Below are 14,832 nucleotides of genomic sequence, written 5' to 3'. Positions count from 1 at the left end.
AAAGTTGCCGACTGCTGGTGTAGCATTACCTGCAACTTCAGGAGCTAAAAAGAGAAGTCTGGAGAGCCAGCTGGAGGAAGAGGTTCTTGTTAGGCTTTGTGATCTCTGGCTCCCTCTTGAGTCATTTGGTGTCTTAATTATTTAACCAAACAGCGTGTTTGAGCATCAGACAAATTCAGTACATGTAGTTGTTTATTAAAACAACATGGGGTGTGTCTATAAAGAAAACGTCCTCTCACTGTCAAAATGTTTATTTTCAGCAAACTTAACATGTGTAATATTTGTATGAATACAAAAAACTCAACAATAGAGACATAAAACTAACAAGTCCACACATGTGACTAACAAAAATGGATTATTGTTGTCCCTGAACAAAGGGGGGTCAAAATCAGGAAATCACGCACAGAACGAGCGTATAGCGGGGGCATTTTCATGCTGAGTCATGTCAGGACGAGCCAGCAGGAAGGGTACCACATGAGGAGGAGGATGTCTTCCCTGTAACGCACAGCGTTGATTGCCTGCAATGACGACAAGCTGAGTCCGATGATGCTGTGACACACCGCCCAGACCATGACGTGCACCTCCAAATCAAATCCCGCTCCAGAGTACAGGCCTCGTGGTAACGCTCATTCTCGATGTAATAAAGCGCAATCCGACCATCACCCCTTGTGAGACGAAAAAGCGACTCATCAGGAAGAGCACTTTTGCCATTCGCTGTCTGTCCAGTGACGGTGGGTTTTGGCCCGTAGGCGATTGTGATGTCTGGTGGAGACCTGCCTTACAACCGCCTACGAGCCCTCAGTCTCAAAACCTCTCTCATCGCCTATTGCGACAGTCTGAGCCACTGATGGAGGGATTCGTGCCCTGGTTAACGGTTCGGGCAGTTGTTGGTTCATCCTGTACCTGTTCCGTGGTGTGATGTTCGGGGTACCGATCCGTGCGTGTTGTTACACGTGGTCTGCCACGTGCGCAGGACAATCAAGCTGTCCGTCCTGTTCCCTGAACGCTGTCTAAGCGTCTCACAGTACGGACATGCAATTTAGCTGCTGGCCACATCTGCAGCCTCATGCCTCCTTGCCAACATTAAAGCACCGTCTTGCAGATGAGCAGGGACCTTGGCCATCTTCCTTTTGGTGTTTTTCAGAGTCATAGAAAAAGCCTCTCTTTAGTGTATAACCTTTTAAGTTTCTAAGACCTTTAATTTCCGACCGTTGTAGCGTTAATCCTTAACACCGTTTCCAACAGGTGCGTGTTCGTTGTTATTGTTCATTGAAAACAAGCATGGAAACGTGTTTAACCCTTGACCAGGGAAGAGAGTCTGAGCCCGTGGTATTTGGATTATTTACTTAAAATTATCTTAAAAAAGAAAAGTTCTGAAAAAGGGCCGTATTTTTTTCTGTTGTTTGTTTTCAAGTTTTTAAAACAATCAATTGATCGAAAGAAAAGACTACTCTTGGTCAAACAAGATTTGTTTTTGTCTGGGACAGCCCTAGTAAGGATACTCTTTTTGTCTCTTTTCTGTATCTTTCTCCCTCCTTTCTGCTCTGAAGCGTGTAGAATTGAACATCTGGTCCGTTTTATGGAAACACTGGTGTTGGCAGAGGCAGCTGATTGTGTGAGAATGGGATTACATSGTGCAGTGTGGTGCTGATGAATAGTCTCCTGTTGGGCCGAAGAGTACTTGTGACACACAGAGGGTGAGAGGGTATTCTTCACATTAATCAACCATAATCCCAACTCATAACGTTACTACCCTGCATGGATCTACAGGTAGCTAGCTACAGGTAGCTAGGTGGATCTGGATGGATCTACAGGTAGCTAGCTACAGGTAGCTAGGTGGATCTGGATGGATCTACAGGTAGCTAGGTGGATCTGGATGGATCTACAGGTAGCTAGGTGGATCTGGATGGATCTACAGGTAGCTAGGTTCAATGTTAGCTAGCTAACATTAGACTATAACTAGCAATGCAAGTGGCTCTGAGATACGRATAATATTACTGCACAGATCATGCATGTAACAATAGCTAGCGAGCCAGCCAACGTTAGGCTTGCTCGCTAACAGTATGCTTTAACTTGCAATGAAAACRACTTTCTGACAAAATTAGAAAGGTATAGTAACTGAAAATGTAGCTAAGTAGACTCCACCTGTATACATGGATGTTCTCKTCTTCCTCTGTCACAGATGCCATGGTTGACCTTAGTTTGAAGATGTAATCCGGAGACGGGTGTTTTATATAACTGTTCTCTTTTCGACACCCTCTGCATTTGCAATCAAACACCTGCATTTTCTCCATCTCCTTAGCATTCATATTCTGCTTCCACCGGGCATTACACTGAYTTCAAAACTCGGCCATCTAGAAAGTGGAGAGCCTTAAGGTGGACCTTAACCCCCCAGTCTGAGGTCCTGAGTGCTCTGGAGCAGGTTTTCATCAATGATCTCTCTGTACTTTGCTACGTTCAACTTCCCCCCTCAAACCTGACTAGTCTCCCAGTCCCTGCCACTGAAAAACATCCCCACAGCATGATGCTGCCACCCAGSCTTCACCGTAGGATGGTTCCAGGTTTCCTCCAGATRTGACGCTTGGCATTCAGGCCAAAGAGTTCAATCTTAGTTTCATCAGACCAGAGAATCTTGTTTCTCATGGTCTGAGAGTCTTTTTTACCGAGGAGTGGCTTCCGTCTGGCCACACTACCATAAAGGCCTGATTGGTGAAATGCTGCAGAGATATGGTTGTCCTTCTGGAAGGTCCTCCCATCTCCACAGATGAACTCTGGAGCTCTGTCAGTGACCATATGGTTTTTGGTCACCTCCCTGACCAAGGCCCTTCTCCCCCGATTGCTTAGCTTGGCCGGGTGGCCAGCTCTAGGAAGAGTCTTGGTGGTTCCAAACGTCTTCCATTTAAAAATGGAGGCCACTGTGTTCTTGGACCTTCAATGCTGCATAAATGTTTTGGTACCCTTCCCCAGATCTGTGCCTCGAAACATTCCTGTCTTGGGCTCTATGGACAATTCCTTCAACCTCATGGCTTGGTTTCTTTGCTCTGACGTGCACTGTCAACTGTGGACCTTATATAGAAAGGTGTGTTCCTTCCAAATCATGTCCAATCAATTGAATTTTCCACATGTGACTCCAATGAATTTGTTGAAACATCACATTCAAGTTCCATAGCAAAGGGGCTGAATACTTAAATTAAATAACGGATTTTCTGTTTTTGTTTTAATTTTTTTAAACTTATCTTTTGTCATTATGGGTATTGGGTGTAGATTGCTAAGAATTGTTTTAATTTAATCATTTATGAATAAGGCTATAATTAACAAAATGTGAAAAAGTCTGAATACTTTCCGAAGGCACTGTATATCATGTTATTTAAGTTATCCCTTTGGAGCGCCATGCCTAAGCGATTTAGATGTTGAACGAGTTTCAAACATTTTCGCTTTGTCTTTATGAGGTATTGCTGTGTAGATTGCTGAGGAATTTGTTTTATGTATCCATTTTAGAATAAGGCTGTACGTAACAAATGTGGAAAGTCTGAATACTTTCGACGGCACTGTATGTATTGAAGGTTCTGTCAAAAAGTGATTGAATTCAAATGGATTTATCAAATTCTGTTGCCAAATCGTTAACGGTTGAAATTTGGTCAGTCTGCCCTGGCCGGACCAAATCTGACCATCAATAAACATTTATATTTCAGAAGTTTTGAGGGCACAGTAAACAATATACTGAACATATCTACTGTACGGTGCTGTAATGTAATGTCCAAACTTGTGAGATGTAGACGTCTATGATTGTTTCAGATTTGGTCTTGTTTMGGGTGGAGCTCATTACGATAATAGCCAGTGTGTAGAATAATACCCAAATATGCAACAGGATATTGCATATTTATACCTCAGTGTACCTATTCATGATACATCACCATGAATGATATTCATGGCCATAATTATGCATTTCTGTATAGTACAGGTCAAGGACCCATGATGTAATTCCATTACCAGATGTAAATCCACTTCACCCACTGTAGTTAAATAACCCGAATAAAAATGTTCTAATTCAAGGTGTCATGTCAAACCAGACATCTTTTGAATCTTAAKTCAGAGCAGATATTTWAAGAACGACTGCCCCTATAAAAAGCATTTAATAACTTTGCCAATGTGGCATTAAAATGAGTCACAAACATTTGTGGACATCTACTTTGTGCATGACACGTCATTTTTCCAACAATTGTTTACAGACAGATTATTAAACTTATAATTCACTGTATCACAATTCCAGTGGGTCAGAAGTTTACATACACTAAGTTGACTGTGCGTTTAAACAGCTTGGAAAATTCCAGAAAATGATGTCATGGCTTTTGATAGGCTAATTGACATAATTTCAGTCAATTGGAGGTGTACCTGTGGATGTATTTCAAGGCCTACCTTCAAACTCAGTGCTTCTTTGCTTGACATCAAGGGAAAATCAAAGGAAATCAGCCAAGATCTCAGGGGGGAAAAATGTAGACCTTCACAAGTCTGGTTCATCCTTGGGAGCAATTTCCAAACGCCTGAGTAACCACGTTCATCTGTATAAACAATAGTACGCAAGTATAAACACCATGGGACCACGCAGCCGTCATACCGCTCAGGACGGAGACGCGTTCTTTCTCCTAGAGATGAATTACTTTGGTGCGACAAGTGCAAATCAATCCCAGAACAACAGCAAAGGACCTGTGAATATGCTGGAGGAAACTGTACAAAAGTATTATTATCCACAGTTAAAACGAGTCTTATATCGACATAACCTGGAAGGCTGCTCAGCAAGAAGAAGCCCCTACTCCAAAACCCCATAAAAAAGCCAGACTACGGTTTGCAACTGCACATGGGACAAAGATCGTACTTTTGTGAGAAATGTCCTCTGGTCTGATGAAACAAAAATAAACTGTTTGCCATAATGACCATCGTATGTTTGGAGGAAAAAGGGAGGGCTTGCAAGCAGAAGAACACCATCCCAACCGTGAAGCACGGGGTGTTAGCATCATGTTGTGGGGGTGCTTTTCTGCAGGAGGGACTGGTGCACTTCACAAAATAGATGGCATCATGAGGTAGGAAAATTATGTGGATATATTGAAGCAACATCTCAAGACATCAGTCAGGAAGTTAAAGCTTGGTCGCAAATGGCTCTTCCAAATGGACAATGACCCCAAGCATACTTCCAAAGTTGTGGCAATATGGCTTAAGAACAACAACGGCAAGGTATTGGAGTGGCCATCACAAGCCCTGACCTCAATCCCATAGAGAATGTGTGGGCAGAACTGAAAAACTGTATGCGAGCAAGGAGGCCTACAAACCTGACTCAGTTACATCAGCTCTGTCATGAGGAATGGGCCAAAACTCACCCAACTTATTGTGGGAAGCTTGAGGAAGGCTACCCGAAATGTTTGACCCAAGTTAAACAATTTAAAGGCAATGCTACCAAATACTAATTGAGCTTATGTAATCTTCTGACCCCCCCCCCCCCCCTCCCCAAAAAGCTGAAATAAATAATTCTCTACTATTATTCTGACATTTCACATTCTTAAAATAATTGGTGATCCTAACTGACGTAAGACAGTGAATTCTTACTAGGATTAAATGTCTGGAATGTGGAAACTGAGTTTAAATGTATTTGGCTAAGGTGTATGTAAACTTCCAACTTCAACTGTATTTTAGTGTCTCGATAGACCACAAAGTGTAAATAGGATAATTTGTCATTAATCAGTCTCGTCTTAAACAGACTTTGATCCTCGATGTGTCACGAGTAAATAAAAGTTGGTTCGGATGACAATTATATCAACAAATCATGCCCCCTTTTGCCAAGCTCCACGTCCAAATCGTCACTCCTACCCTCTCCGCTTTCCTTCATTGAATGGGAATGTTTTTTTCATTTGAGATTTCTTCAAAGTAGCCACCCTTTTCCTTGACAGCTTTGCAGCCTCACCTCTTGCCTGCTCGCCCAACGGTTGTTGATGGGGAGACCAGAATTGGGTAGGCTTAGTCTGACTTGTTCAAACTTCAACCAAGTATATGTTTGTTTGTCAGATATGACCTATCCTTACTGCCATTGGTAATAGAAACAGTGACTGTATGTGATCACAGAAACATGTATGTAGCCAGCACATGGAGACTTGCAAGATGTTCAGACTGATGTCTGTAAATGAGAGACATGGCACTCGGCATTAATGTTACTGGATGCAACTTTTACTTGTATTCTTTAATTATTGAATTGCATGGTTTCAGTCAAATGGGGAGGAGCACCCCAGGATTAGGGAACTGCTGTTGTATACGGGACACCACACAGGAAGGTATGACCTTTGCCAAGGTAGCCCCATTACCACCAGACAAAATGAAGATATGCGCAGTATCTGTTTCGGCTTGGAATGGAAGGTGCAGATTGTTATATTAGCATAACACCGCTTCTATGGTATTATCTAAAGGGTTGTTTATTCTASATGGACCTGTGACTACATTTGAAAGTTATCAAAACCACTTAGTTAAGAGTATCTACATAAATGCAGCAATTTCATTCTTATGCTGCTCTGTAGGCTACTTACCTACTCAAAGCTTCCTCTGGCACCTCACCATACGTCTGCCTGTAGTTATTGAACTMTACCTGCAGGAGATTTGCTTGTTGTGATTGAGTGGTGGGAAACAGCTGTGGGCAAGGTTCTTATAGATGGGTGTATCTTGGTAGCAAGGACACGCCCAAGAAACACCCACATCAAACCACAACCCCAAGCCAACTCACTTTTGGCTTCTGTCATGGCCGCCAACATTTCTTGAGGAGCAAGCCAGAAAACGAGTCCAAATCAGCTGGTGCAGTTCCTCTTTAATGGTGCGATATGCAGAAATCGCTCCGCCATTTCCTGGTTGTTAAAATTCGAATATTTACCTAATTTCAGTTTGATAAAACAAGCAAGGTGTAGTGTAGAGAATTATTGTACCATCTAAACATCTGTGATATATTTTTTCAATAACCAAAAATATTGTTTTTTCAGCTGTTTTTGAAGCTGGTGTACAAAACTGAAAGTAAAATATGCGAAMGCAAAACTTGATAACAGGACGCACAGACATATCCTACATAGAAAAGGTCTACTGCTTCTTAGACTTGCTTTCATTGAGAATGACAGATCTGTAACTCACATTTCTATGTGCATTTGGTCGGGTCGCCCAAAAAGTTCCATATTGTAAAATGTGGTCGCATATAAAAATGAGTTTTTACTGTAATTCTGTTACCAAACTGCACAGTTCAAATGTGTTTTGTGAAATTCTGTTTAAATTGTTATATGTAGTCCTTGTTAAAATGGGAGTCTATACATAATTCCTTTACTGTGGAATTGCCCTTCATCATAGTCGAATGAGCTGTCTCTGCATTCAGGTTGGAGGTTTTCGCAAATCATTGCTAACTAACATTAGTGCAATGACAGACTTCCAGTCATTGTGCTAGCAGTAGCAACTTCCTTCATAAAGGGCTTCATTGGCATATCCCAAAGTATCCCTTTAAAGACAAACTTTACTAAGCATCTTGAGCTAGTGTCAGAACTCGTTAAGTTCTGCCTTGAGAGGCATGGTATGCATCCCCGCATTCAGCCAGGGCAAAATGTTGTTTCATAAAGAAAGTACAAATATTTCCCTTTTTTTTTTTTTTTCTCACGCCACAGCCTCGCTATTAAATCTAGTTAAGGAGCAAATCGAAGGCTCTGCAGCCTGAATGTAAATTCTCTTATATGGACAGCAGTAGAGCTGACTCCATTTAGTCGACTGGTCGATTGTTTGGTCGATAGGCTGTTGGTCGACCGAGATTTCATTAGTTTAGCAGTCGCAATATATATATATATTTTCTTTTTTTCATGGTGCACAAGACACCTGTCTGATTCGCCCGTCTGTGGTCTAATCCATTGTGGAGACCACGAGGATGGCACAGTCCATCACTCTTAAGACGTGTGGTACTGAAATTGCATATGGTTATATTATGTAAAAAATWATGTTACAACACTAATAAATATATTTTATAACGAATGTGCTTTCTCCCGCGATGGATACGGTCGCCGTCCACAGCTCTGAAACAAAATCTTCAGTGAGTCTCCYTATGTTGCTATGTCCATAATAGCAAAGTTAATCAGCATAGTGGGWTTGAGAACAATACGGCGGAGGCAGCAGCAGCTGAGACGAGGAAACAACCATTGCCTTAGCCAAATTGTCCACGAAAATTGAGGAGAGGAAACCCCAACKTAATTAGGTCTATAATCAATAGCCTAACTGTTAAATGTGCCTGGCTTTATAAATCATCCATATATATCTACAGAAATGAGACAGATCCTGCTTCTGTTGCCTGTTTGAGTGTTTGTTTAATAGCCTACTGATTCTGTGAGCACCAAGCCTCATGCAATGGCCAAATGTCAGATATAGCAATTTCATAGATTTTTGTACTTTTTTTTAACAGGATGGTATTACTTTGAATTTATTTAGTGTTCCAAACAGGCAGAACATTTTTATTGTAACCTAACAGCACCTGTTTGTCRCACATAATATGCACGCAGCTCTTGCTCCTATACCCTCCTTTTTCTTGATCGCCTTATTGTTATTACTATTATTATTATGATCATGATAATAATGTAATTATCATTAGTAGCCTTGTTATAACCGCCATTGAGCTGTAGGCCTAAGAGCGCATCCTGTTTAGTCTCAATATCGTAACTTACTTAGGCCTATATTTCAATATATAGGCTACTGTATCAATTATTCGTTCATGCCATCACACAGCATACGAGGCATTCATGCTTTGAAGTCAAGCATTTTAGTTTGAAATTTAAATAACAATAACTTAATTAGCCTAAACAATAAATAGACGACAATTCACGAATGCATGCAGCTTTTTTAGTCTTCTGTAATAAAGGCTTTATACATCTTATTTTCTCTCGAACACTTATTTAGTGTGTACACTGTTCTAAATGGTCAGAAAAAGTAATAATATTGCAATCTAACAGCAACACATAATACTCATGTAACGCTTGCTCCTATACCTCCTTTTTTCTTTATCTCCAGTAGCTTCCACAACTAAGTCCGTCTTCCACAGATCGGACTTCCCCCTTCCCTCCTGAGCAACCAATAAACATTAGCCTGTTTTTAGTTTMTTTTTCACGCCCTCCACGTCCGTTTTGCTGTCACGTGTTACTGTGTTCGTAGTTTGTTATAACCAATTTATTGGTGTGATTATGATCGACTATTGGTCACATTCATGCGACGCTTACATTTTTCGGTTGAGGGAACAGGGAATGTTTTTCCTAAGCAAATTAGGGATTTCGGGAGGATAGCTTTTCAGTCAAACAAACACTTTCGGTGCCTTTATCATGCAGTAGGGAGGARAGCAAGAACGTGCATCAGTCACACAGGCACTCGCTGTCATTTTWAWWTTTTTTAACACAGTGTGACCATTGGGTCATTTGTGTCTTATTTAATCAAACTGTGCTTAAAGCATCAGCCAAGCTCAGTGCATATGTAGAGGATTTTATTCGAACATAAAGGGTGTGTCTGTCTATATATGGAAAAAAATTGTTTAAACATTTCGACCTGTCGATAGAACAGGGACGACTCTCGGTCGACCAAGATGTTTTTGCTGTTGTTGGGGACAGCCCTAGAGAGCAGTGTATTACTGGCTGGMCACGTCAAGCCCAGACAATAGTGGAGACCCATAAATCCCACTAGCGGCTGCCCAGGCTAATGTTACTTGTGATGTACGCCACATGGTGTGATATTTCAGGGGTTGTACTATTTTGTGTAAGTTTCCGGCAACCATGTTGCCTGCGTTCTTCAGAGCCTGCTTCATGGGACACTGACTACTTTATTACTGTGAAACACTTCAGCTGTAGATTTTATACAGGGCAAATTCTAAAGTATCCTAGGATAATCTCAGTCTCTCTGTCTCACGCTCTGTTTTTCTCTGTTTCTTTCAGCCCAGTGTTCTGATAGTGAGCTACATAGAGTCAGTGAAAGCAGCAGCCCAGTTTGGCTTCTATCAGCAGGCCGAATGGAAGCCGGACGATTCCATGATAGCAGTGGCGGTGAGTAATGCAACTTCTCTCATCTTAGTAATAATCTCCTCCCCTCTCTTGCTCACACGTCCCTTTTGCGGGCCCCCATCATTTGTGTTGTGTGTGTGGTTCGGCCCCCAACGAAGGGATCATTGGGTTCAGTTGGGTCATTAGTGTGTGTTCACATCCCTTCAACCCAAACGCCCGCTCACTTCCCCTGCAGTGAAATTCCAGGGGGAATTTCAGCTCCACCGCGCCAAGTCCACTTAGAACCTTGTCACACTACTGGGATGAGCTGTGCTTTACGTGTTCGCCACAGTTGCTGTAACCGTGCTGGAAACGATCACGTGAAAAAGAAAATATCTGAGCCAGTACAGCAGGATAGTGTAGAAAGGGTCAAACAGAGAGAGGCTCAGACCTTCAGTCAGTCCTGCTTGCGAGCCCATCTCCCTAGCCTTGAGACTGTCTGTCTGAACAGAGCTGCCTATAGGCCTACTATAGCGTCAGTGGCGATAACAATCATTGCCTATTGCTCGGAGAGGGTGCAAGTCACAACAGTGTTGTTATTGCCTAGCCAGGCTCTGACCTTCTGCCTGCAGGCACAACTAACAGCTTGTGTGCCATATTAGCTAGTAGCTATAGTAGGTGGAGATTAAAGGATCCAGAAACCGCAGCTATTCTGAGAGGCTGTGGAGACACACACACAGAAAGAATGTGTAGGATAGTATTCCAGCTGTTTTCATGTAAACCTTATCTCTCTGACTCTGTCCCCTATGTGTTTYTTTCATATCATTATGATGACTGAAGCTCTGGATTTATTTGGCAGTTCTAACGGAGCAGAATAGTGAACGAAGTGGCTGGCCCGGTGCCAATGGGAGCCCAGTTCAGTTCATTCTGTTCTTCCTATTGGCTTTGGCCTGTCAAGCTGACCTTTCTCCTGGGGCATGTATTTGTATGTGCCCRGTTCAGACGAGGGCACTGGCAGACACACAGAGGAAGTTACTGCAGTCAAGGGTCACAAGGCCTATTGGGCCATTACTCATAAAGGTCTTTTAATGTGGTTAAGTCTAATCTTGTCTCGCTCAACGCTGCCAGGATGAGAGCAAAGCTTATTGGGGGAATATAAAAAGCTACTTTTTGTTTTGGTTCTTTTTTTGTTCCCTGAGGCATGTTTGCATATTTGTTTGACTTTTAGGATGGATTACTGTGAATATTTAAAATGATCGGCCAAACATGGTTTTGAAATTGTATTAAGATTTTAAGGCAAAAATAAAAATTGCCTCTAAGGATCACTCTCTTGATACTTTCTTGGCCAAACTTACCCCCCCCCCCAACAGGGAAATTGGATAACCACGACTAATGTTATGTTTATATATATTTTGTTCTTTGCATAGTACATTTTCTGACCTCATTAAAGTCTATCAAAACTAAGTTTGTGATCGTAAGGCTTGAACAAGAATTTGGTTCTTATTCATTTAGTCAGYTGAACTTCTTACCACTTGACTTTCAGTTCTACTGCTGAAAACTCACATCTTGGTTGTTGAGGGAAACCGGTCMTAGTGCAGAACACTCACGGCGCCCGATCTAGGTGTGCAGCTCACCGTGGTGGTTTATTATGTCCCTTTGTTCCCATTGTTGCTCAGCTTCTAGTTCCATCACAGCTGCATTATTTATTTTGTAGTAGGACGGCCTAGACACGGTCGCTGAATGACCTGAACAGAATGGAATGTCCTTTGAAACATTTAAAAGACATGTTGCGTAAGGATAAAAATACTTCACGCATCGGTTCTAATACCAATGTTGAGAACCTTTTTTTCTGTTGTCCTCACTCAGTCTAGGACATACTCCAGAGACCCAGACTGTGACCGCTGTTGTTTTGTGTGACACCGGCTGACCCTGGTCGATCTGTTGATCGGCACAGCGGCTTTAAGAAAGACACCGGAGCTCTTGAGTTTTCCGTTCAGGCTGTCGTCAAGGCAACGGGCGTCTGGAGTTTCACAAGTGGAGCGTACATTTCGGGACGGCATGGGGGACCTGCGTTGGTACATGTCACTCACACAGTCACAACARAACTGCCAGGGAGGGGGTTTGGAGGAATGAGCAGGGGCAAGGCCAAGAACAGTCTGCCTTTGCGTCCCAAATGGCACTCTATTCCCTATGTAGTGCACTTGACCAGAGCCCGGGCTCTGGTCAAAAGTAGTGCACTATATAGGGAATAGWGYSCCATTTAGGGCTTTTAGGACACAGCCTGTCTGCTTGCTGTCTTTACTTACCCCTGCTCTGAGACGACGACTACCACATGCTCAGTTGTTGAGAGGTTTTTATTTGTGATGGAATATTAGTTACACAGCATCCTAATTGCAGCTAATCCTCTAAATCCCCCAGTGTGAACGCAAATGTGTGTGTTACTGACTGGAGCCTAATTACACCAAGACGGTCTGGCCAGAACTAACTTCCACTCTTAACATAATTGCCTCAGACAGATGGTTTCAATTCGGGCAGAAATGAAAGATGGAAGTAGCTGATGCGGTTGAGTTCCTTCTGACGTTTGATTTCTGACTGTAGTGACTTTTGGCCTTGCGTTATAGTAAGTGAAAGAAGTCGCCACGCGACTAGACTCAAGTCCCCGCCTAAACTCTGGTGCTGTGCTACAGGGCTGCGTTCTTGGAGACAGGAGTGTGTGTGATAGCATACAGGCACTATACTCAAGTCCCCACTTGACCCCTCTGGTCATGTGCTGGGGGTTTAAAGACAGGAGTGTGTGAAGCTATGAAGCTTTTTGGTAACTGACCCAGTCCCCCCTCTTGCTATTTTTAATAACCTCTGCATCTGCTCCCTCTGTTGCGTTTGGCTCGTTGGGCCTGATGGTTTTCGCACATTCCTAGCGGTCACCGAGGAGGGATTTGGCTCTTGTGGAAGTTGAAACGGACAGTCCTGGCCAGGAGGACATGTTAGTTAGTTAGGCTCTCTCCTAAAAGCCTCCACCTTCCTCGTAGTGAAAATATTTCTACGCTCCGACTGAACATTCCGTTTCAGTTTGGATGAGAGAAAGTTTCCTTGGGTTGGTTTCTCCTAACTCTCCTGTCTGTGTATTGCGAGTCCATGACCCTGAATCGCACTCTGTTGCAGATGCATTCATAATATCTTGTCTTCAAGGTTGGACGTTGTTTTGGGACAAACAGACCATCGTTGAACCTTTGTTTGAGTCAAGTGAGTAAGGCGTGATGACCGAAGCTKTGAGACCAGTGAGGCATGGTGACTCCAAGCCAAAGGTTATCTAAATACACAGATCCCTGTACATCATAAAATAGATTTTAATGCAGTCTTTATCTACCTATAATTTCACTCAGAACTTTCAGTTAAAAGGTTCAGACTCCTCCAGAGAATAAACGTCTGCCTAGTTGAAGTAAAGTCTTCATGCTCAAGTAATCTCTTTTAGTCCCTGTCGATTACTCGCTTTAATAYAGTGTAGATATTTGATGATCCTTGATTTTTCTCTGCGCGTTTCTGCTTTCTTGACAGCTTATTTATTTTCCTCGTGGTCGTGACCTTGCAAATCGTATTCCCCCTCCCCCCAACCCTGAGGTAAAGTTCAGGATGACAGCATCCAAAGAGGTGTGTATTTCAACCTGAAGAAATCCTCTTGCAGAAAGAATACAGGCCAATTGTTTTCAAATCAGCTCTCTTGCTGTGTCCTCTCTCTCTCTTACCTAGAGTAACTAGGCCAATATGAGCAAACTCGAAGCTCTGTTACATAATGAAGACTCCATTTGTTTTTCGACCGTCTCTTGTATTAATTAATTCAGCACACAAAAGAAGCTGACKCAAACAGATACCTCCAATGCAGTCACTATGTCCTAATTGTGTGCAAACTTCTACTTTTTCCTTCGAGCTGTATTGAGAGTGAAGACCGAGCTGGCTGGCTGGCTCCTGGCTGAGCTTTCAAGTACATTTTTAAAAATGTATTTTTTATCTGTAACATGAGAGAGAAAAACAGCTGACTTTATGTTTTGTCTGGAAACCCTGTGCCATTTACATTCCAGGCGCACAGAGCATGAGATGGCTGGTCAAAACCCCTTCTCTCCCACACTCTCTCCCAGACTTTCCCACCCTCACCCAGATCCACCTTCCCTAGTCAGTCTCAGAGTTAGGCCTATACTTTCAGTGCCTTCAGAAAGTATTCTCACCCCTTGACCTTTTCTATATTTTGTCTTACAACCAGTGAATTTTTAACACCGATTCAACCACAAAGACCAGGGAGGTTTTCCAATGCCTCGCAAAGAAGGGCACTTACTGGTAGATAAGCAAAAAAAAGAAGTGGACATTTTTAATATCCGTTTGAGCATGGTGAAGTTATTTATTACACTTTGGGTGGTGTAGCTATACGCCCAGTCACTACAAAGGTACAGGCGTCCTTCCTAACTCAGTTCCCGTAGAGGAAGGAAACTTTAAAACAGTTAAGGAGTTCCATGGCTGTGACGGGAGAACTGAGGATGGATCAGTAACATGGTATATACKCCACACTACTAACCTAATTGACAGAGTGAAAAGAAGGAAGTCTCTACAGGAAAAAAAAGTAATACTGCAAAATGTGGCAAAGAAATTAACTTTTTGTTCAAAGCGTTATGCTTGGGGCAAATCCAAAACAACACATCACTGAGTACTACTCTTCATATTTTCAAGCATGGTGGTGGCTGCATCATGTTATGGGTATGCTTCAAGCACAAGGCCAAATCTACACCGGAGTTGCTTACCAAGACATTGAATGTTCCTAAATGGACTAGTTAGT

General features: G+C 42.5%; 1 protein-coding gene and 1 long non-coding RNA gene across 2 annotated transcripts in view; both read left to right on the top strand.

The window, feature by feature from the left end:
- The window catches only part of LOC111961251 (E3 ubiquitin-protein ligase UHRF2), a 254,746-nt gene that overhangs the window by 75,723 nt on the left and 164,191 nt on the right, over positions 1-14,832 (top strand). The gene's annotated exons all lie outside the window — the stretch shown is intronic.
- LOC111962809 (uncharacterized) overlaps positions 1-14,832 on the top strand; it is a 35,758-nt gene that overhangs the window by 12,574 nt on the left and 8,352 nt on the right. The window contains exon 2 of the long non-coding RNA XR_011476337.1: positions 9,966-10,073. This is a non-coding gene — a long non-coding RNA (uncharacterized lncRNA). The remainder of the gene's footprint in view (positions 1-9,965; positions 10,074-14,832) is intronic.

This window comes from Salvelinus sp. IW2-2015, linkage group LG4q.1:29 (genome assembly GCF_002910315.2).
Source record: "Salvelinus sp. IW2-2015 linkage group LG4q.1:29, ASM291031v2, whole genome shotgun sequence".
In the NCBI taxonomy this organism is placed as follows: Eukaryota; Metazoa; Chordata; class Actinopteri; order Salmoniformes; family Salmonidae; genus Salvelinus; species Salvelinus sp. IW2-2015.
The sequence above is the reverse complement of the archived record's forward strand: the minus strand, read 5'-3'. Positions and strand labels throughout refer to the sequence as shown.